The 21,494-nt window shown below is 44.9% G+C and overlaps 1 pseudogene; it reads right to left on the reverse strand.

The window, feature by feature from the left end:
* Positions 1 to 1,830: 1,830 nt before the first annotated feature.
* Positions 1,831 to 5,252, reverse strand: LOC147971204 (uncharacterized; annotated as a pseudogene).
* Positions 5,253 to 21,494: the final 16,242 nt, after the last annotated feature.

Raw genomic sequence — 21,494 nt, forward strand, 5'->3', positions numbered from 1 at the left:
AGGATAAAAAGACTCACCTCTTGGTGGCGGTTGACAAGTTCACAAAGTGGGTGGAGGTGGAGCCAGTCAGCAAGTGTGATGCAGCCACGGCGGTCAAGTTTATGAAAAAGGTGATTTTTCGCTTTGGTTTTCCACACAGCATCATAACTGATAATGGCACTAACCTTTCCAAAGGAGCTATGGAAGAGTTCTGTCAACGAGAGCATATCCGGCTTGACGTTTCAGCTGTGGCTCACCCTCAATCTAATGGTCAAGCAGAACGAGCTAATCAAGAAATCTTGAGGGGTATCAAGCCCCGGCTCTTGGTCCCCTTGCAGCCGACGCCGGGTTGTTTGGTGGAGGAGTTACCTTCTGTACTCTGGAGCATCAATACTACACCTAACAGATCTACGGGTTACACGCCTTTCTTTATGGTGTATGGAGCAGAGGCGGTCCTGCCAAGTGACATCCGTCATGACTCACCCCGTGTGGTGGCTTATGTTGAGGAAGACAACGAAAAAGCTCGGCAAGACGCACTTGACCTGTTGGATGAAGAGCGAGACTTGGCAATAGCCCGCTCGGCGATTTACCAGCAAGACCTGCGCTGCTACCACAGCCACCGGGTTAAGTGTCCAGAACCTTTCAGGAAGGTGACTTAGTGCTCCGACTCATCCAAGATCAATCTGACATGCACAAGCTATCCCCTCCTTGGGAAGGACCCTTTGTGGTCAGCAAGAATCTGAACAAGGATCATACTACCTTATCGATGTTAGGGAACACAAAGACTCGCGTAAGTCGGAGGAGGAGACCCGTCGACCGTGGAATATCGCTCATCTTCGGCCTTATTATACTTGAGCCATCGGCTCTAATGTGTATATACTTATACTATGTATATTACATAAAGCAATAAAGCAGGACCTCTGTCCTTTTATTCCACTCCCAAAAAAGTTTTATGTGTTTTCTTTATCAGGTGGTGGAGATAACCAAGGAGAAGCTGATCATATCTGAATCCGGCTTTCCTTTGGTCCGGTTTATGATCATATCTGAATCTAGCCGTGATCACTTGGGGGCTTCCTGTTCAAACATAGGTCATATTCGAACCAAAGAGAACATAGCTGTCGATACCCACTTGATCAGCATACTGCCAAACCCACTTGGGGGCTTCTTGATCATATTTGAATCATAGCTTAACCCCTTTTGGGTCTGACGTGGATCGTATTCGAATCAGCGTCATTAAACAACTCTTATGGTCACTTGGGGGCTTCCTGTTCAAACATGGGTCGTATTCGAACCAAAGAGAACATAGCTGTCGATACCCACTTGATCGGCATCGCCACAGCCACTGGGGGCTAACAGATCGTATCCGAATCTTAGCTCAACCCCTTTGGAATGGTTCACTGATCATATTCGAATCAGAAACCCTTGAATTTTGTTCATCATATTTTACAAGTGTCAACATTGGATATCTTGTGACCCTCTTGAAAATACAATGGAATACATTACAATCCTCCAGGATTAATATTGGTTACATCAGGTTGTTAAGTACCAGGTGAACTTGTATGTGCCAATTTTCAGGAGTTAAACTTACCCTCGGGGGTTGGTTTATATAAGCCGGAAAAGCAGCCGTAAGCATCATAGGGCAATGCAAGGTATTTCTGCAAAGGACATAACAGATTCATATAAACTACAAAGTGCATAGTGACGGCGGCTTATGCAAGTATTAAGGGCCATAAGCATGCGCAAAGGCATAGCAAAACTCAAGGTATTTTTTACTCTGTTACAAGACTCCCCGAGTCTGAATGATGCGGCATTGTTTTTCTACAACGACATAAGCAGGTGGCGCCTGACAATCTACTCTTGGGGTTGATTTGAAGCCTCCGGGTTATCCTTCTCCGTCTCTCCGCCGGCTGCTTTTTCCTGGAAGGATGATGAGGCAAAGTCAATTCCACTCAAGGCCTCAAACTCAGCTTCATCATCTATTAAACCGGTTGGGTCGACTTCAGGAGCAAAGGTGTGCTTACGGGTTGGAGGGATCAAGCTGACATCGTCATAATGCGGCGTGGGGATTCTCCGATTCTCCTTGTCATAACCCGGCTAACACTTGGTGAGGTCAGTGTCGTTCCCAATAAGAGTAGCCACCGGACGTATATCCTTCACACAGGCGGTGAAATCCTTATCATTAAACATGGTGCCATCTTCCTTTAAACTTGGATACCCAAGAGCAATATCAGCGGGGTCTAGTTCTGGAATCCACGCCTTGGCCTGGCTCAATGCGGCTATAGCTCCAGCTCTTGCAGATGCTCGTCTTAATTCTTGGATTCGCTGAGGTAGCACAGCAAGCCGCTTCAGCACATCTTGCAGGAGATAGGGAACATCATTTGATAAAGCCACAACGGCCAGAGCACGTTGTGACCCGGTGTAGAGCTGTTCCACCAGAGTATAAACCGCCTTCAGCTTGATCACCATGTTCTGCTTGAGATTTGTGCTCCTAGGGCCTGCGTTATTAAGCATAAGGTGAGTCAAAGGAAACAATTGATGAGACCATTCGAGATATCTGGCGCTTTAAGTCGGACAGTTCGGCTGTTGCTTTCGCAAGCGATGCCTCTGTTGTCTTGGCCCGGGTCACCAGTGCGGCCTTTTCATCAGCCCAAATTTTCTTCTCCGATTCAAAATTTTTCTTCAGCTTCTCTTGTTCAGAGACGCTGAATTCAAATTTGGAGTTAGCCTTTTGAGTTTCAATCTCCTGGGCTGCCACGCGGTTCTTCAGGTCAACAATCTCCGATTCAAATTGACTTATGATGGCCTGCATTGCACCGGATAGTAGTCAAGATTACGGTAAATAATATTAAGTCCCAAGCACTTTGCAAGCAAAGGTACTTGACACTTGGGGGCTAATGTATACTGAAGAACTTTCAATTACTACTCCGGCTCATGGAAATTAAGTCCCAAGCACTTTGCAAGAAAAGATGTTTGGCACTTGGGGGCTAATGTGTATCGCAAGTGCTACAACTGGGTTAAATGTCTTTTTCCTAAGCCGGATAAGCAGTGCTAGGCAATTTTCTAAATTTTATAGCATATTTACTTATAAGCAATAGACTTGGGGGCTGGTACAGTAAGTATGGTTAAAGAAAGCTAGCATAAGTCATACCTCAGATTTTTGCTGTATCTGCTTCACCATGTCAATTTCCAGGTCGCGGCTGCTATGTACTTGATTGATATAGCCGGAGACGATCTCTCCAATACTCAAATGAGTATAGTCAGTGACGTCTAGCTTGGCCTTTCGGTGTTCTACCAATTCCTCTTTAGAACACTTGGCAAGTACAGTTGGCTGTGCCGGCTCAACAAACTGAGTCTTGAGAATCTCAACTTCCGGATCATTTGCCTTGGCGGGGCTAGGAGCCTCCAGGTTACCAGAATCGTTGAGGGTTTGCTTAGTAGGCGGGTCAGAGGAAGATATAGGAACATCATGAGATGGTTGAGGCGGCGGCTCGTGAGTAGAGGCGCCAGGAGCAGCTGTGCCCAGCTCTGGTTCAGTCACAACCGGCTCTTGGGGCGGCTTATTCTTTTTTGCCCTTTTGCTGGGCTTTACTTGCACACTGTGGAAAAGGTAGACAGGTTAAATACAAAACAATATGAGTAAAATAAGGCATAAGGTACAACAAGTTCATATTACCCGGGAGCAGTTTTGAAGGCTGGCATGTTGGACTGCATAGACTCATCGGAGGAAGGTGAACTATCCTAATAGTTGGAGTCAGAAGAATTGAGAGGCTGACGAATGAAACCCGCCAAAGGAAAAAGAAGGCGTAAATCGGAGATAACCTCAGCCTGGCATTTCCTGGTCACATCAGGTAAGCCAGAGGAGAGTTCCGCGTCTTTGCTGGTCCGGGTCTGCCTCCGGCTCTCATAAATCTGTCGCTTCAAAAGAAATTGAGGGTCTTGGTAAGCTAAAGGATGTGAAAATCTTACTTTCCGGGTCACTCTTCGGATTTTCAACCTCGGTAAAGGCTTTGAGTCGGAGGAGATTATAGTTACCTCTTCAACAGCTTGGTTGTTGCCTGTATCCTCCTGGAAGGAATTAATGTCAATAACATGATGATAAAAGAGTCAGAGGAATTAGGAGTTACCTCTTCTTCATCATCCTCAGTATCATCCAGTTTCATCATATCTGTGGCGCTGGGTTTCCTTTTTCTTGAAGTTCCAGTCTTAGCGGTTCTTCTTTCGGCTCTTTTCGCTGCTCTAGCTTGTTTGGCAGCCTCATGGTCATACTTGACCTTCCAGAAGTCGCTATTTGCCTATGAATAAGGATAAAGGGTTATGAGTAAAGGTAAGGTATAACATAATAAAGATAATTGTGGAGGATAATAACTCACTGGAGGGGCCGGGTTCTTCTTGCAGAAAGGAAGTAAGCCAAAGGCATTACTAGTCACCGTGCCCTCTTTCAGCAAAGACTGGGTTGTAGCTTCCACAGCATCATCTGGTAAGTCGTCAGGACTATGACGCAGTGGGTCATCCTTTTCGCGTGAGTAAGTACACATTAAGCCGGGGCGGCGGCTTAACAGAATCACTCGCCAAGCAACCCAGACTCAGACCAGGTCGATGCCATCTAAACCATTCCCCAAAAGAGCTTTGATCTTCCTAATAGTGGGGGTGAGTGACAGACGATCAATAGCAGTCAACTTGTCCGGCAGCGGGTGGTTGGATTCAAGGCGCAAGGCGCAGAAGCCGGGCAGTGGGTTTTCACCAGCCGGAGAAGTGTCCTGGCAGTAGAACCACGTTTGGCTCCAATCCTTTGGATGACTTGGTAGTTCAGCATAAGGGAAAAGGCAGTCTCTCCGTCGCTGAATCGAGATGCCACCAAGTTCTAGACTGGGTCCGTTGGCGCGCTCATTCTGCCGGTTCAAATAGAACAACTCCCTGAACAAAAGTAGGCTGGGTTCTTCTCCAAGGTAGACCTCACAGAAAACTTGGAAGTTGCAGATATTTGACACGGAATTGGGCCCGATGTCTTGAGGTCTTAAGTCAAAGAAATGCAGAACATCTCTAAAGAATTTTGAACCGGGAGGAGCAAATCCCCGGCTCATGTGATCCGTAAAAATGATCACCTCCCCTTCCTTGGGTTGAGGTTTCTCTTCAGACGGTTCAGGAGCACAATAAGACATGACATCCTTCTTGGGCAGATGGCCAGACTTTACAAACTCGGACAGTTTGTTCTTTGTAACAATGGATGGGACCCAGTTGCAGGTAACAGGAGGTTTAACAACTTTGGGTGCCATTGGGTAAATGGAAGCCTACAACAAGATAAAGGAAATTTTTCCGGTTTATTATAACCCGGAGAATAAAACATTGTTGGGTTATTTAAGATGGCGGCTTAAGAAGGGGCCTAATGACATGCAGGTAACTATGTGATAATGTTTAACAGCTGCAGGTATTAAAGATGATTAAGGTTTTCTTAAGTCGCCAGAGGCAAGCGGTGCTGACAGCCGGTATTATCGTAAACCGGCTACGCGGACTACTATGGCTGAAACAGACTCAACAGACGCACTTTTTTGGCTAAGTGTGGAACAAACAGGTTTCACAAGTTGCAATCATTATTTTGGATCAAACGATGCTCTGGAAAGGAAAATATTTCTAGATCTAAAACAGTATAGAAAAGTTCATATACTCGCGGAAGGCTTCCAAAACAAGGGAAATGAGATCTGTTCTCATACAGGATAAGCACAAACATTTTCCGCAGCAGTTCTAAGTTGTTTTTATAATCTAAACAAGGCATTGAAGGTGAGAGCTAATGGAGGTTTGCGTCGGGCGGCGATGAACGACGACGAACTCAAGACGGTTTCAATGCAGATTTGAGAAGGGGGAAAAGAGGAACTCACAGATGCGGAAGAACTGCGGAGGGTCGCCATCGTTTTCTGGTCAAGATCAGGGTGATGCAGCGGCCTGAGTCGGTGAAGACGAGGGGGTCGACGGCGGTGGCGGCGGCGGAGCTTGAGCAGCAAAGAAGGAGGTGCGAGGAGGAAGACGACTGAAGGAAATGAAAAAGACTTAGGTCACATCTATTTATAAGGAGGGGCCGACAAAGACGGCGCGAGAAACGAGGAGACGGAATATCATTTTACAACAGCCCCGACGCCTCGATTTTCGGGATGGTCAGTAAAGGCAAAGATCCGTTGGAGGATATGACGGAATAAAATATGAGTTTTATTGAAGATGACGTCACGGAGATTTAACCCGGATCCAGATGATGACGTCACGGCGGGTTAAAGTTTCCGCACAAAACAGAAGACTGAAGGCCAGTTCATAAGGTTTTTAAAGATTGACATGAACCGGTTCAAATCAATCTGGGGCCTAATGTTGGGGATATAACTATTTATGTAAGCCGCCCAGGAGGGGCCGGGTTATGCAAAGAGAAGCCCATCTGAAGCCCAAGACCAAGACGTGAAGATGGCGGTTCAGTAAAGGGTCTAAAGGCCCACAAGCGATTTATGGCCCATGGTGATAAACCGCCATGAGGGCGTGACTTGTATTGTAAGGTAGAAGCAACTAGTCACCGAGCGGACACTGTTTATGAGCCGGCCGGGACTCTGTAAGCCGTAGGGCGTCGACCCGTGTATATAAGGGGACGACCCGCTGGCGGCTTAGGGTAAGAAACAACAAATCGAGAACCGGGCATATCGTATCTCGCTCCCTAGTCATCAAAACCTCAAGCTATTCCAACCCAACTAGACGTAGGCCTTCCTGCACCGTAAGGGGCTGAACTAGTATAAACCTCGCGTGTCCTTTGTCCCGATTAACCCCTTCAAGCTTCCTAGCTGCGATGGCTCCACGATTAAGTCCTTGCAAGAGGACATCTGCCGTGACAATTCCACGACAGATTCTACTATTAAGAAACCTATGGGAAGAATTAACGATGTTCTTATTGTTGCAAATAGTAATTATGTGCCCCTAGATTTCATTGTTCTTGATATAGATTGCAATCCTTCTTGCCCTATTATTCTTGGTAGACCTTTCCTTAGAACGGTTGGTGCGATTATTGATATGAAGGAAGGGAATATTAGATTTCAATTTCCATTAAAAAGGGCATGGAACACTTTCCAAGAAAGAAAATAAAATTTCCATATGAAACTATCATGAGAGCCACTTATGGATTGCCTACCAAAGATGGCAATACTTAGATCTATCCTCGCTTTTATGCCTAGCTAGGGGCGTTAAACGGTAGCGCTTGTTGGGAGGCAACCCAATTTTATTTTTATTCCTTGCTTTTTGCTCCTGTTTAGTAATAAATAAATTATTTAGCCTCTGTTTTGGTTGTATTTTTTGTGTTTAATTAGTGTTTGTCCCAAGTAGAATCGTTGGGAAGACTTGGAGAAAGTCTTGTTGAACTTGCTGTAAAAAACAGAAACTTTAGTGCTCACGAGAACTTCTGTCATTTTTATTTTGAGAGAGATATTTAGTTAATTCTTTTTGTAGATGATTAATAGATAAATTCCTCACGTCCAGAAATTTATTTTAGAATTATTGGGGTTCCAGATCTTGCGCTAGGTACAGATTACTACAGACTGTTCTGTTTTTGACAGATTCTGTTTTTCGTGTGTTGTTTGCTTATTTTGATGAATCTATGGTTAGTAAAATAGTTTATAATCCATAGAGAAGTTGTAATACAGTAGGTTTAACACCAATATAAATAAAGAATGAGTTAATTACAGTACCTTTAAGTGGTCTTTTGTTTTGTTTCGCTAACGGAGTTCACGAGTTTTCTACTTTAAGTTTTGTGTTGTGAAGTTTTCAAGTTTTGGGTGAATTCTTGTGATGGATTATGGAACAAGGAGTGGCAAGAGACTAAGCTTGGGGATGCCCATGGCACCCCCAAGATAATCCAAGGACACCAAAAATTCAAAGCTTGGGGATGCCTCGGAAGGCATCCCCTCTTTCGTCCACTTCCATCGGTAATTTACTTGGAGCTATATTTTTATTCACCAACATGATATGTGTTTTGCTTGGAGCGCCTTGTATTATTTGTGTATTTGGTTGTTAGTGTACCACAATCATCCTTGCTTCACACACCTTTTGAGAGAGCCATATATGAATTAGAATTTGATAGAATACTCTATGTGCTTCACTTATATCTTTTGAGCTAAGTAGTTTTGCTCTATGTGCTTCACTTATATCTTTTGAGCGTTATAATTTTTCTCTATGTGCTTCACTTAGATTTTTTAGAGCATGGTGGTGGATTTGTTTTAAATAAACTATTGATCTCTCATGCTTCACTTAAATTATTTTGAGATTCTTAATAGCATGGTAATTTTCTTAATAATAACATGCTTGGTATTCAAGATTTGTGAAACTTTCTTTTGAGTGTGTTGAATACTAAGAAAAGTTGGATGCTTGATAATTGTTTTGAGATATGGAGGTAGTAATATAAAAGTCATGCTAGTAGAGTAATTGTGAATTTGAGAAGTGCTTGAGTTAAAGTTTGCAAGTCCCGTAGCATGCACGTATGGTAAACGTTATGCAACAAATTTGAAACATGAGGTGTTATTTGATTGTTCTCCTTATGAGTGGCGGTCGGGGACGAGCGATGGTCTTTACCTACCAATCTATCCCCCTAGGAGCATGCGCGTAATACTTTGGTTTTTGATGGCTTGTAGATTTTTGCAATAAGTATATGAGTTCTTTATGACTAATGTTGAGTCCATGGATTATACGCACTCTCACCCTTCCATCATTGCTAGCCTCTACGGTACCGTGCATTGCCCTTTATCACATCGAGAGTTGGTGCAAACTTTGCCGGTGCATCCAAACCCCGTGATATGATATGCTCTTTCACACATAAACCTCCTTATATCTTCCTCAAAACAGCCACCATACCTACCTATTATGGCATTTCCATAGCCATTCCAAGATATATTGTCATGCAACTTTCCACCATCCAGTTTATCGTGACACATTCATCATTGTGATATTGCTTAGCATGATCATGTAGTTGACATAGTATTTGTGGCAAAGCCACCATTCATAATTTTTTCATACTTGTCACTCTTGATCCATTGCATATCCCGGTACACCGCCGGAGGCATCCATATAGAGTCATACTTTGTTGTATTATCGAGTTGTAAATAAATAGAAGTGTGATGATCATCATTCAATAGAGCATTCTCCCAAAAAAAGAGAGAAAGGCTAAAGAAAAAAAAGGCCCAAAAAAAGAGAAAAAAAATAAAAAGGGGCAATGCTACTATTCCTTTTTTCCACACTTGTGCTTCAAAGTAGCACCATGTTCTTCATATAGAGAGTCTCTTGAGTTATCACTTCCATATACTAGTGGGAATTTTCATTATAGAACTTGGCTTGTATATTCCAACAATGGGCCTCCTCAAGTACCCTAGGTCTTCGTGAGCAAGCAAGTTGGATGCACACCCACTTAGTTTCTTTTATTGAGCTTTCATACATTTATAGCTCTAGTGCATCCCTTGCATGGCAATCCATACTCCTTGCATTAACATCAATCGATGGGCATCTCCCTAGCCTGTTGATTAGCCTCGTTGATGTGAGACTTTCTCCTTTTTGTCTTCTCCACATAACCCCCATCATTATTCTACTCCACCCATAGTGTTATATCCATGGCTCACGCTCATGTATTGCATGAAAGTTTATGAGTTTGAAATTATTAAGGTATGAAACAATTGCTTGGCTTCTCATCGGGGTTGTGCATGATGAGAGCATTCTTGTGTGACGAAAATGGAGCATGACTAAACTATATGATTTTGTAGGGATGAAATTTCTTTGGCCATGTTACTTTAAGAAAACATAATTGCTTTGTTGGTTTGCTTGAAGTATTATTATTCTCTGTGTCAATATGAACTTTTGTCTTGAATCTTCCTAATCTGAATATTCATACCACAATTAAAAAGATTTGCATTGAAATTATGCCAAGTAGCACTCCTATAACGCCCTTGATGCGGCTATATCTCCCACGTGTCGAAGCACGACTTAGAGGCATAACCGCATTGAAAGCAATGTCAAAAGTGAGGTAATCTTCACACAACCCATGTAATACATAAGGGAAAAAGATACATAGTTGGCTTACACTCGCCACTTCACACAATACATGAATAAGGCATTACATCATCAAAATACAATCAAGATCCGACTACGGAACCAAAATAAAAGAAGACTACCCCAAAAGCTACACAGATCCCCGATCGACCCCAACTAGGCTCCACTAATGATCAACTGGAAACAGAAACAACACAATGGACAAGATCTTCATCGAGCTCCTCCTGAGCTTGATTGCGTCACCTGCTCGGTAACATCGGCACCAGCAACTGGTTTTGGAAGTATCTGTGAGTCACGGGGACTCAGCAATCTCACACCCTCGCGATCAAGACTATTTAAGCTTATCGGAAGGGTAAAGGTATGATGTGGAGCTGCAGCAAGCGACTAGCATATTTGGTGGCTAACAACCCAAATGAGAGCGAGAAGAGAAGGCAAAAGCACAGTCGAACAACTATGATCAAGAAGCGATCCTAGAACAACCTACGTCAAACATTACTCCAACACCGTGTTCACTTCCCGGACACCGCCGGAAAGAGACCATCATGGTTACACACGCGGTTGATGCATTTTAATTAAGATAATCTTTAGGTTTTCTACAACCGGACATTAACAAATTCCCATCTGCCCATAACCGCGGGCATGACTTTCGAAAGTTCAAATCCCTGTAGGGGAGTCCCAACTTAGCTCATCACAAGCTCTCACGGTCAATGTAGGATATTCCTTCTAGCGGTAAAACCCGATCAGACTCGGAATCCCGGTTACAAGACATCCTCGACAATGGTAAAACAAGTCCAGCAAGACCACCTGCTGTGCCGAGAAATCCTGATAGGAGCTGCACATATCTCGCTCTCAGGGCACACCGAATAAGCTAAGCGTACGGAAGCCAACGTAACCCAAGTTGCCAAGGGACGGCCCCCGCACGGTGCTCTGGGTTGGACCAACACTTAGAGAAGCACTGGCCCGGGGGGTTAAAATAAAGATGACCCTTGGGCTGGTCGACCCAAGGGAAAGAAAAGGCTAGGTGGCAAATGGTAAAACCAAGGTTGGGCCTTGCTGGAGGAGTTTTATTCAAGGCGGACTGTCAAGGGGTTCCCATTATAACCCAACCGCGTAAGGAACGCAAAATCCGGGAACATAACACCGATATGACAAAAACTAGGGTGGCAAGAGTGGAACAAAACACCAGGCATAAGGCCAAACCTTCCACCCTTTACCAAGTATATAGATGCATTAATTAAATAAAAGATATTGTGATATCCCAACAAAATATCCATGTTCCAAACATGGAACAAACTCCAATCTTCACCTGCAACTAACAACGCTATAAGAGGGGCTGAGCAAAGCGGTAACATAGCCAAACAACAGTTTGCTAGGACAAGGTGGGTTAGAGGCTTGGTTCAACAATATAGGAGGCATGATAAGCAAGTGGTAGGTATCGCAGCATAGGCATAGCAAAAGAGCGAGCAACTAGCAAGCAAAGATAGAAGTGATTTCGAGGGTATGGTCATCTTGCCTAAGATCCCGCAAGGAAGAAGAACGAGTCCATGAAGAGGACAAACAGACATAGTCGAACGGGTCCTCACAAACGCGACGTTATCGGAACCAACCCAAAGAAGCAACACCGGAAAGAAGCACACAACATAGTAAACAAATAACACATGAACATGGTATGATATGCGGGATGCAGTATGTGATGCATATGCATGATTTGGAAAGGAATGATTGAAACTGGCCTCAACTTGGAAAACCAATAGTGCCACTAGAAATATGAGGTGATTTCGGTTGAAATCAATATAAAGATCACCGGAATCGGATGCACGGTTTGGAAATGGCGAGCAAAACAAATATGACACCGGTGTGCGATAAACAACAAGTGACTAACTAAATGCATCAAGATAAATATGCTACAGCACTCAAACATGGCAACAAAATACATGGAAGGGATCCATAACATGCATGGATCAATAACAACAAGCTTGGCAAAATTGCTAAACAAGTTAACAATCTGCCAGGAACATTTTATAGAAAAAGTAGAGCTCGATTGACTCAAGCTAGGATGCTCCATAAATGCAAAAAAAGACATGGATGGATAGAGCACCACAATGTTAACAAAACATCCTTACTGATCATCCTCAAAAGAGACACGGATCACTAGGAAACAACATCAACATATGGCATAAAAGCAAAAACAGGACAAGGACTTAGTGAAATTCTAAGTCCCTGAAATCAGCATCAACGATTACGCTACTATGCAAGCTTGTGCTAGTCACCACAAAGATCACAAAAATACATGGCATACGCCCCTGTAAAGATGGCATGACATATAAAAAAACACATGTAGAGCTCAGGGTCATATCCTGCACACATTAATCATGGCAAAAATGACAAAATGCCATTTGCTGAAGCAGATCTGACAAATTCATCACATAGCTCTCTTCCAACGACATTTCGGGCATCAAGATGAGCTCAAATGAAAATGATGCAATGGGATGAAATGATGTACTCGTCGAGACGAACATTTTGATATGCTACACGCACGAATCGGGGCAACGGATGATGAGTTATGATGCGATGAAAATTGCATAAAGTTACTGAGATCTGGGGACTTAGCAGATTTCAGAAAAAGATCATGAGCACTAGATAACTAAGACGTGCACAGGGCGGGAAATAGGAGAGGCTCACCACTAGGCTCGGCCCAGGAAGGAGGGAGAGGAAGGTGGGCCGACAGGCGCGGGCCTGGACGAGGTCGGGCCCAGGGGCGACGCTCGCTTCGTCGTCTCCTTCGTCCGACTGCACAAGGCAGGAGGCCGTGGCGCGGTCAACGGCGGCCGGGGAGGGTCTCCGGCGAGGTGGGCATGGCAGGGATCGGCGGGAATGGACGGATCCAGAGGAGAGGGTGCTGGATTCATCCTCAGAGGAGCTCCAAACGGCGACGGGAGCGGATCAGGGCGGCGGCGCGCTTCCTGTTGAAGTGCAGAGAGAGAGATGAGGAGAGATCGAGATCGAGAGAGAGAGAGAGAGAGAGAAGCAAGAGACAGGGCGACAGGGAGGCGCGAGCTCACCGGGACGGCGGTGCTCGTCGACGGTGGCAAAGCAGCGGGGTTCGAGGGGTAGCGGGGTGGAGGCGCTGGTGAGGTCGGGCGGCGGAGCGCGGGCCCGGCGCGGCCCGATTCGGCCCCGGGGCGGGCCGGATCTGGGCCCTGGGGTGCCACTTGGCACGACGGGAATGGCCCAGGGCGGCGGCACTGCTGATGTGGCACGACCCGATTGGTCGGAGTGAGGTGGAGGGCGCGGTGGACATGTCCGGCGCGGTGAGGATGTGTCCGGCGGCGCGAGGGAAGGGGTTTTTAGGGTTTCATCCGGGAATTTTGACGGGGTGCACATATATATATAGGTAGAGGGAGCTAGGAGAGTCCAAATGAGGTGCGGTTTTTGGCCACGTGATCGTGATCGAACGACCGAGATGATGGAGGGGGTTTAGGTGGGTTTTGGTCCACTTTGGAGGGGTGTTGGGCTGCAACACACACGAGGCCTTTTCGGTTCCTCGGTTAACCGTTGGAGAATCAAACGAAGGCCAAATGGCACAAAACTTGACAGGCGGTCTACCGGTAGTAACCCAAGGCCGCTTGGCAAGTCTCGGTCCAATCCGAAAACGTTTAACACCCGCACACGAAAAGAGGTAGAAGGGGACACCGGGTGACATAGGAGCGCCGGATTGCAAAACGGACAACGGGGAAAATGCTCGGATGCATGAGACGAACATGTATGCAAATGAAAATGCACATGATGACATGATATGGAAATGCATGACACGCAAGCAATGACAAGGCAACACGGCGAATAACTGGAAGACACCTGGCACATCGGTCTCGGGGCGTTACAACACTCCACCACTACGAGAGGATCTCGTCCCGAGAATGGCACCGGAGGGAAAACGAAAGAGAAAGAGGAGAGGTAAAACTAAGTTTCTCCTTTGACAAATGAGTGAAACCAATGAACCTTGAAAAGGTTAAGCCATTTCGAGAAAAGAATACAACGGAGATGAACGAAGCTGAAAACACTCCGTTAGAAAAGAGGAACAAGGGATAACAACTTCGGGCAGCACTCTGATTGAAAAGTTATGCAAGACTTGATACGAAGAAAAGAACTTGAGCAGAGGACACGACACTCCAGTTAAACGGATAATCATGAAAAGAACATGATCTTTGACAAACGAGATGATGGGTTGAGAAGAGCAACATCACAATGCCTCCGGAACGAAAGAATAGAATATAGATAATTGAAATAAAAGAATGGAGAAGAAAATGCCCACTTTTGCCACAAAAGAGCTTGAGAAGGCAACCTTAGGAGATGGGTCGAGCGGAGTTGTTGGAACACCAACAATGAAAAGAATAACCTTGATATGGTCTTATGGAATACATCTCAAATTATGAGGTGACAACCAGCCACTTACGAGAAAAGAATTGGATAGATATCAACAAGGAGACAAGAAAGCTATTTCACCGGGAGGATAAAAGAAGAACTTGGGTCACTTATGAGCACCGTAGATAGCAACAATCCTTAGGGAAGGCTTTAGGTGAAACATGACACAAGATAGCTCCAACTACTTGGTTGGTGGATTTAAAATACCTCATTCTTAATAACATGTGAATCATGAAACATGAACTCAAATTATCAAGAATGACATAATACCACCTCCAATGATAAGGTAGAAAGAATTGCACTCCGGATGCAAGATGAAGAATTCTTGAGGTCCTTAGAAAAGTATCTCGATGAACACTTCGAGAAGGAATATAAATCCTTGATGAACCATCATGTAGAACCTTCATGAAGAACTCCGGTAAACAAAAGAATTACGAAAAATAAAGAGAAGTTGGAAACACAAGGTGAAACCTTGTAATTATTTAGATGGATCTCCGTGATAATTAGATCTTGGAACTCCAGGAAAGAAAGACGAGCACTTGAAACCAAGAATTTAATCATCATGAACAATCTCCGGAAGAAAAGATTAACATATGGATGAAACAAGAATAAGAATTACATTATGCTTAACCTTCACCAATTTAATTGATGACACACAATGGATTTGGTATACTACTTATTCTCGTAGAAAGGATTAAGATAGATATAAATCAAACTTGAGAAGGTCTTCAACGAACCACCAGAAGGATTGAAAACAATGAATAAAGAAACAACGAATAACGAATGACGAGAACTCTTGAACGAACCACCATAAGAATTAAAAATGAACGAAGAGAAGATAAAGAAACACCGGGAAGAATTAGCAAATGATGAAGATGCTTGAGAGAATTTAGATACCTGAGAACGAAGAGATCATGAACTGATTAGAGGATATTTGAACAATGCACCGGTAAGATTTGGAGAAAAAGAGCTGAAAGCTGAGAATGAATAAATTTGAATTAATGGACTCCGGATAATAAACTGAGAACACTCTTGAATTGCTCCGGAAGGATGAAAAGTAATCTCACAACCGAAGAGAATTATGAGAGGATGGCAACAAGCTAGAATCATGAATCTTTGAAGAGAATGGAGCAAGATTAAAGAGAAACTCTTCTTCGATCTTCAAAATCCAAGAAAAACGATGAGAAACAGCACCAAATTGTTGAGGCACTCCGGAATGAAAATTAGAAAAGGTTGAGCCAATGATGAAAGAATTTGACCAATCTTGGAGAAATACATTTGAGTGATGATGATTCATTCTTACGTCAAACTTCAAAAGAATTTAGGATAGCTCCGGGAAAATAAGAAGAGTCAGGTAAGATCCTGGGAAAAGACCTGTGGGTTAGGGCCCACTCAAAAGAAATACCGTTGATGATTTAAAATATAGATTGCGCCGGTTGATTTAAATGGCTTGAATGAGATAACAATCTCGAAAGAGCTTGAACGAATGCAGAGTGGAAAACAGGAATCTTCGAGATATCTTGAGCACTCCAGAACAATTAAATAGCGAGAAGTGAATGAATATGAGGTGCACCGGCATGAGAAGGTATTGAAACGAAGGAAAAGGATATGATCAACACCAAAGCTTGATTTGAATACACCGGAGAAGAAAACGAGTGAAGAGTGACGAACTTGAAGCTCCGTAAGAATCTTCATGAGAATCACTGGGTAAGAACAAGAAGGAAAAAGATGGAGAGACTTCACATGAATAAAAGGATACTTGATTAAGAAATCTTAGTCCTTGAAGAAAAAGGGTGGGTGGGCGGGAAAAACAAAGGCAACTAGGCGACAGATGAAACAAACACCGTTGAGAAGAACTGATACTAGATCTTGCGGATGTTGAAATGATCGGATCCACTTGAAGAGAAACACACCGGTGAAAAGGATTGGCATGACAATCTCGATTATCAAGAAGGATTGGTATTCACATAGAAATATAAGAACACCATTTAGGAAAGGTATGGAATCAACACTTGACATTGAAGCAACTTGAATACCACAACTCAAAACAAAACAAAGGATTGGCTTGCGGAATAAGCCAGAACAAACATATGATAGAGATTTTGTCTGAAGTTTTCATGGTGGGGCCTACACGGGCTCGATTGTACAGCACCATCATGTACAAGGCAGTGCACATGACATACGAAGCGTCCCCGAGTCGACATAGCCAAGGACTCTTTAAGACACAATGAGACCACTGTAAAACCAACCGTGGATAGGCGGACCACTAGACATCGAACCCCAATTTCGTATCATACATCTGTCGGAAAGATATCCTAAGAGCTACTTGAATTCCCACTTATAAACTCCCGAAGCTTTCCGGTTATGCAATCAGGTGTTGGGGACACAGGGGAAGCATAATATCTCACCCAATTCTAACAAATCCTACATCTAGCTGTATCCATCCTTCAACACATAACCAAGAAACCTTCGGAAATCGTTTACCTCAACCTTCGAAAAGCATCCGTTATACGAGTTATGGCAATACTCCCGAACTCCCGCCCCAGTACTGGGTGGCGTCGAGGTTATCTCACCAACAACTGCATAAAAGAGATTTTCGATGTCGGCGAAACTAAACTCAGGTATTCCAGAACTGCAACGATAAAATTGTGACGACAACACCTCGGAGCTCAACTCCCCGGGACACTGCCACAACCCCTAAATGTCAGGAGGCACCAAGAACAATGTTCTCGTCACAAAACCATCGGAACAATTCCAAGATACCCGCGTGATCCTAAATTTTTTTAGTGAAATTTGAGAAGAGAAGAGTCAAAACTCTACGTTAGGGTGCCTCACTAGAGAGATGAAGGGACTGGGAGTAAAAAGAATTCCTAAGTCTCCGATATATATAATCCTAAATGACTCAAAACATTTCTAGACTCAATAACACCAGCGATTCAATCAAGCAGGGGGCTCCTAAGGTCGGGGAAGGCTCTGATACCAACTTGTAACGCCCTTGATGCGGCTATATCTCCCACGTGTCGAAGCACGACTTAGAGGCATAACCGCATTGAAAGCAATGTCGCAAGTGAGGTAATTTTCACACAACCCATGTAATACATAAGGGAAAAAGATACATAGTTGGCTTACACTCGCCACTTCACACAATACATGAATAAGGCATTACATCATCCAAATACAATCAAGGTCCGACTACGGAACCAAAATAAAAGAGGACTACCCCAAAAGCTACACAGATCCCTGATCGACCCCAACTGGGCTCCACTACTAATCAACTGGAAACGGAAACAACACAATGGACAAGATCTTCATCAAGATCCTCCTGAGCTTGTTGCGTCACCTGCTCGGTAACATCGGCACCTGCAACTGGTTTTGTAAGTATCTGTGAGTCACGGGGACTCAGCAATCTCACACCCTCGCGATCAAGATTATTTGAGCTTATCGGAAGGGTAAAGTTATGATGTGGAGCTGCAGCAAGCGACTAGCATATTTGGTGGCTAACAACGCAAATGAGAGCGAGAAGAGAAGGCAAAAGCATGGTCGAACAACTATGATCAAGAAGTGATCCTAGAACAACCTACGTCAAACATTACTCCAACACCGTGTTCACTTCCCGGACACCGCCGGAAAGAGACCATCACGGTTACACACGCGGTTGATGCATTTTAATTAAGATAATCTTTAGGTTTTCTACAACCGGACATTAACAAATTCCCATCTGCCCATAACCGCGGGCACGGCTTTCGAAAGTTCAAATCCCTGCAGGGGAGTCCCAACTTAGCCCATCACAAGCTCTCACAGTCAATGAAGGATATTCCTTCTAGCGGTAAAACCCGATCAGAGTCGGAATCCCGGTTACAAGACATCCTCGACAATGGTAAAACAAGTCCAGCAAGACCACCCGCTGTGTCGACAAATACCGATAGGAGCTGCACATATCTCGTTCTCAGGGCACACCAGATAAGCTAAGCGTACGGGAGCCAAGTTGCCAAGGGACGGCCCCGCATGGTGCTCTGGGTTGGACCAACACTTAGAGAAGCACTGGTCCGGGGGGTTAAAATAAAGATGACCCTTGGGCTGGCCGACCCAAGGGAAAGAAAATGCTAGGTGGCGAATGGTAAAACCAAGGTTGGGCCTTGCTGGAGGAGTTTTATTCAAGGCGAACTATCAAGGGGTTCCCATTATAACCCAACCGCGTAAGGAACGCAAAATCCGGGAACATAACACCGATATGACGGAAACTAGGGCAGCAAGAGTGGAACAAAACACCAGTCATAAGGCCGAGCCTTCCACCCTTTACCAAGTATATAGATGCATTAATTAAATAAAAGATATTGTGATATCCCAACAAAATATCCATGTTCCAAACATGGAACAAACTCCAATCTTCACCTGCAACTAACAACGCTATAAAAGGGGCTGAGCAAAGCGGTAACATAGCCAAACAACGGTTTGCTAGGACAAGGTGGGTTAGAGGCTTGATTCAACAATATAGGAGGCATGATAAGCAAGTGGTAGGTATCGCAGCATAGGCATAGCAAAAGAGCGAGCAACTAGCAAGCAAAGGTAGAAGTAATTTCGAGGGTATGGTCATCTTGCCTGAGATCCCGCAAGGAAGAAGAACGAGTCCATGAAGAAGACAAACGGATGTAGTATAATGGGTCCTCACAAATGCGACATTATCAGAACCAACCCGAAGAAGCAACACCTGAAAGAAGCACACAAGATAGTAAACAAACAACACATGAACATGGTATGATATGCGGGATGCGGCATGTGATGCATATGCATGATTTGGAAAGGAATGATTGAACTTGGCCTCAACTTGGAAAACCAAGAGTTCCACTGGAAAGGTGAGGTGATTTCGGTTGAAATCAATATAAAGATCACCGGAATCGGATGCACGGTTTGGAAATGGCGAGCAAAACAAATATGGCTCCGGTCTGCGATAAACAGCAAGTGACCAAGTAAATGCATCAAGATAAATATGCTACAGCACTCAAAAATGGCAACAAAATACATGGAAGGGATCCACTCATGATTCTTGACAAAAGATGAACACTGAGCCATGGCTAATTCACTCATTAACAGGTTCAAACAAGCATGGCAAAAGTGCAAAAGATAACAGGTTTTAGACTAAGTGAAATTAACACAAGTCTGGAATTTATCATGAGGAAGCAAACCTTAGATCATGAAAACTACATGCTACAGGAAAATATCATGGCAAAGCAAGGCACGACATGAAGCTACTCAAAGCACTTACCAAAAGTCCCTTAGTGACCTTGAGCCAAAAGGGATCAGAAAATACAATTGCAAGCATGTGAACATGGCAAAAACATAAACAGATTCAGACTTAGTGAAAAACTGGAGCATGCAAAACAGATTAACGAGTAGGCATTTTACAAGCTTGATGCACTCACTACAGAGCATGGCATGACAAACTAATCATACATCCATCAAGAAGACATGCCATAGAAGTTATACATGGCAAGAACAACATCATAGCATGCACAGATCAATAACAACAAGCTTGGAAAAATTGCTAAACAAGTTAACAATCTGCCAGGAACATTTTATAGCAAAAGTAGAGCTCGATTGACTCAAGATAGGCTGCTCCATAAATGCAAAAAAAGACATGGATGGATAGAGCACCACAATGTTAACAAAACATCCTTACTGATCATCCTCAAAAGAGGCACGGATCACTAGGAAACAACATGAACATATGGCATAAAAGCAAAAACAGGACAATGACTTAGTGAAATTCTAAGTCCCTGAAATCAGCATCCACGATTACGCTGCTGTGCAAGCTTGTGCTAGTCACCACAAATATCACAAAAATACATGGCATGCACCCCTGTAAAGATGGCATGGCATATAACAAAACACATGTAGAGCTCAGGGTCATATCATGCACACATTAATCATGGCAAAAATGACAAAATGCCATTTGCTGAAACAGATCTGACAAATTCATCACATAGCCCTCTTCCAAAGACATTTCGGGCATCAAGATGAGCTTAAATGAAAATGAGAGGCTCACCACTGTGCTCGGCCCAGGAAGGAGGGAGAGGAAGGTGGGCCGACAGGCGCGGGCCTGGACGAGGTCGGGCCCAGGGCGACGCTCGCTTCGTCATCTCCTTCGTCCGACTGCACGAGGCAGGAGGCCGTGGCGCGGTCAACGGCGGCCGGGGAGGCTCTCCGGCGAGGCGGGCACGGCAGGGATCGGCGGGAACGGACGGATCCAGAGGAGAGGGTGCCGGATCCGTCCTCGGAGGAGCTCCAAACGGCGACAGGGACGGATCGGGGCGGCGGCGCGCTTCCTGTCGAAGTGCAGAGAGAGAGATGAGGAGAGATCGAGAGAGAGAGAAAAAAAAGCAAGAGACAGGGCGACGGGGAGGCGCGAGCTCACCGGGATGGCGGTGCTCCGGCGCGGTGCTTTGTCGATGGTGGCAAAGCAGCGGGGTTCGAGGGGCAGCGGGGTGGAGGCGCTGGTGAGGTCGGGCGGCGGAGCGCGGGCCTGGCGCGGCCCGATTCCGGCCCGGGGCAGGCCGGATCTGGGCCCCGGGCGGCGGCGGCGAAGTGGGCGGCGGGGTGCCACTGGTGCGATGGGAATGGCCCAGGGCGGCGGCGCTGCTGATGTGGCATGACCCGATTGGTCGGAGTGAGGTGGAGGGCGCGGTGGACATGTCCGGCGCGGTGAGGACGCGTCCGGCGGCGCGAGGGAAGGGGTTTTTAGGGTTTCGTCCGCGAATTTTGACGAGGTGCACATATATATAGGTAGAGGGAGCTAGGAGAGTCCAAATGAGGTGCGGTTTTTGGCCACATGATCGTGATCGAACGACAGAGATGATGGAGGGGGTTTAGGTGGGTTTTGGGCCACTTTGGAGGGGTGTTGGGCTGCAACACACACGAGGCCTTTTCGGTTCCTCGGTTAACCGTTGGAGTATCAAACGAAGTCCAAATGGCACGAAACTTGACAGGCGGTCTACTGGTAGTAACCCAAGGCCGCATGGCAAGTCTCGGTCCAATCCGAAAACGTT

The sequence above is a fragment of the Triticum urartu genome, chromosome 5A (assembly GCF_056163025.1).
Source record: "Triticum urartu cultivar PI428250 chromosome 5A, HENAU_Tu73, whole genome shotgun sequence".
In the NCBI taxonomy this organism is placed as follows: domain Eukaryota; kingdom Viridiplantae; phylum Streptophyta; class Magnoliopsida; order Poales; family Poaceae; genus Triticum; species Triticum urartu.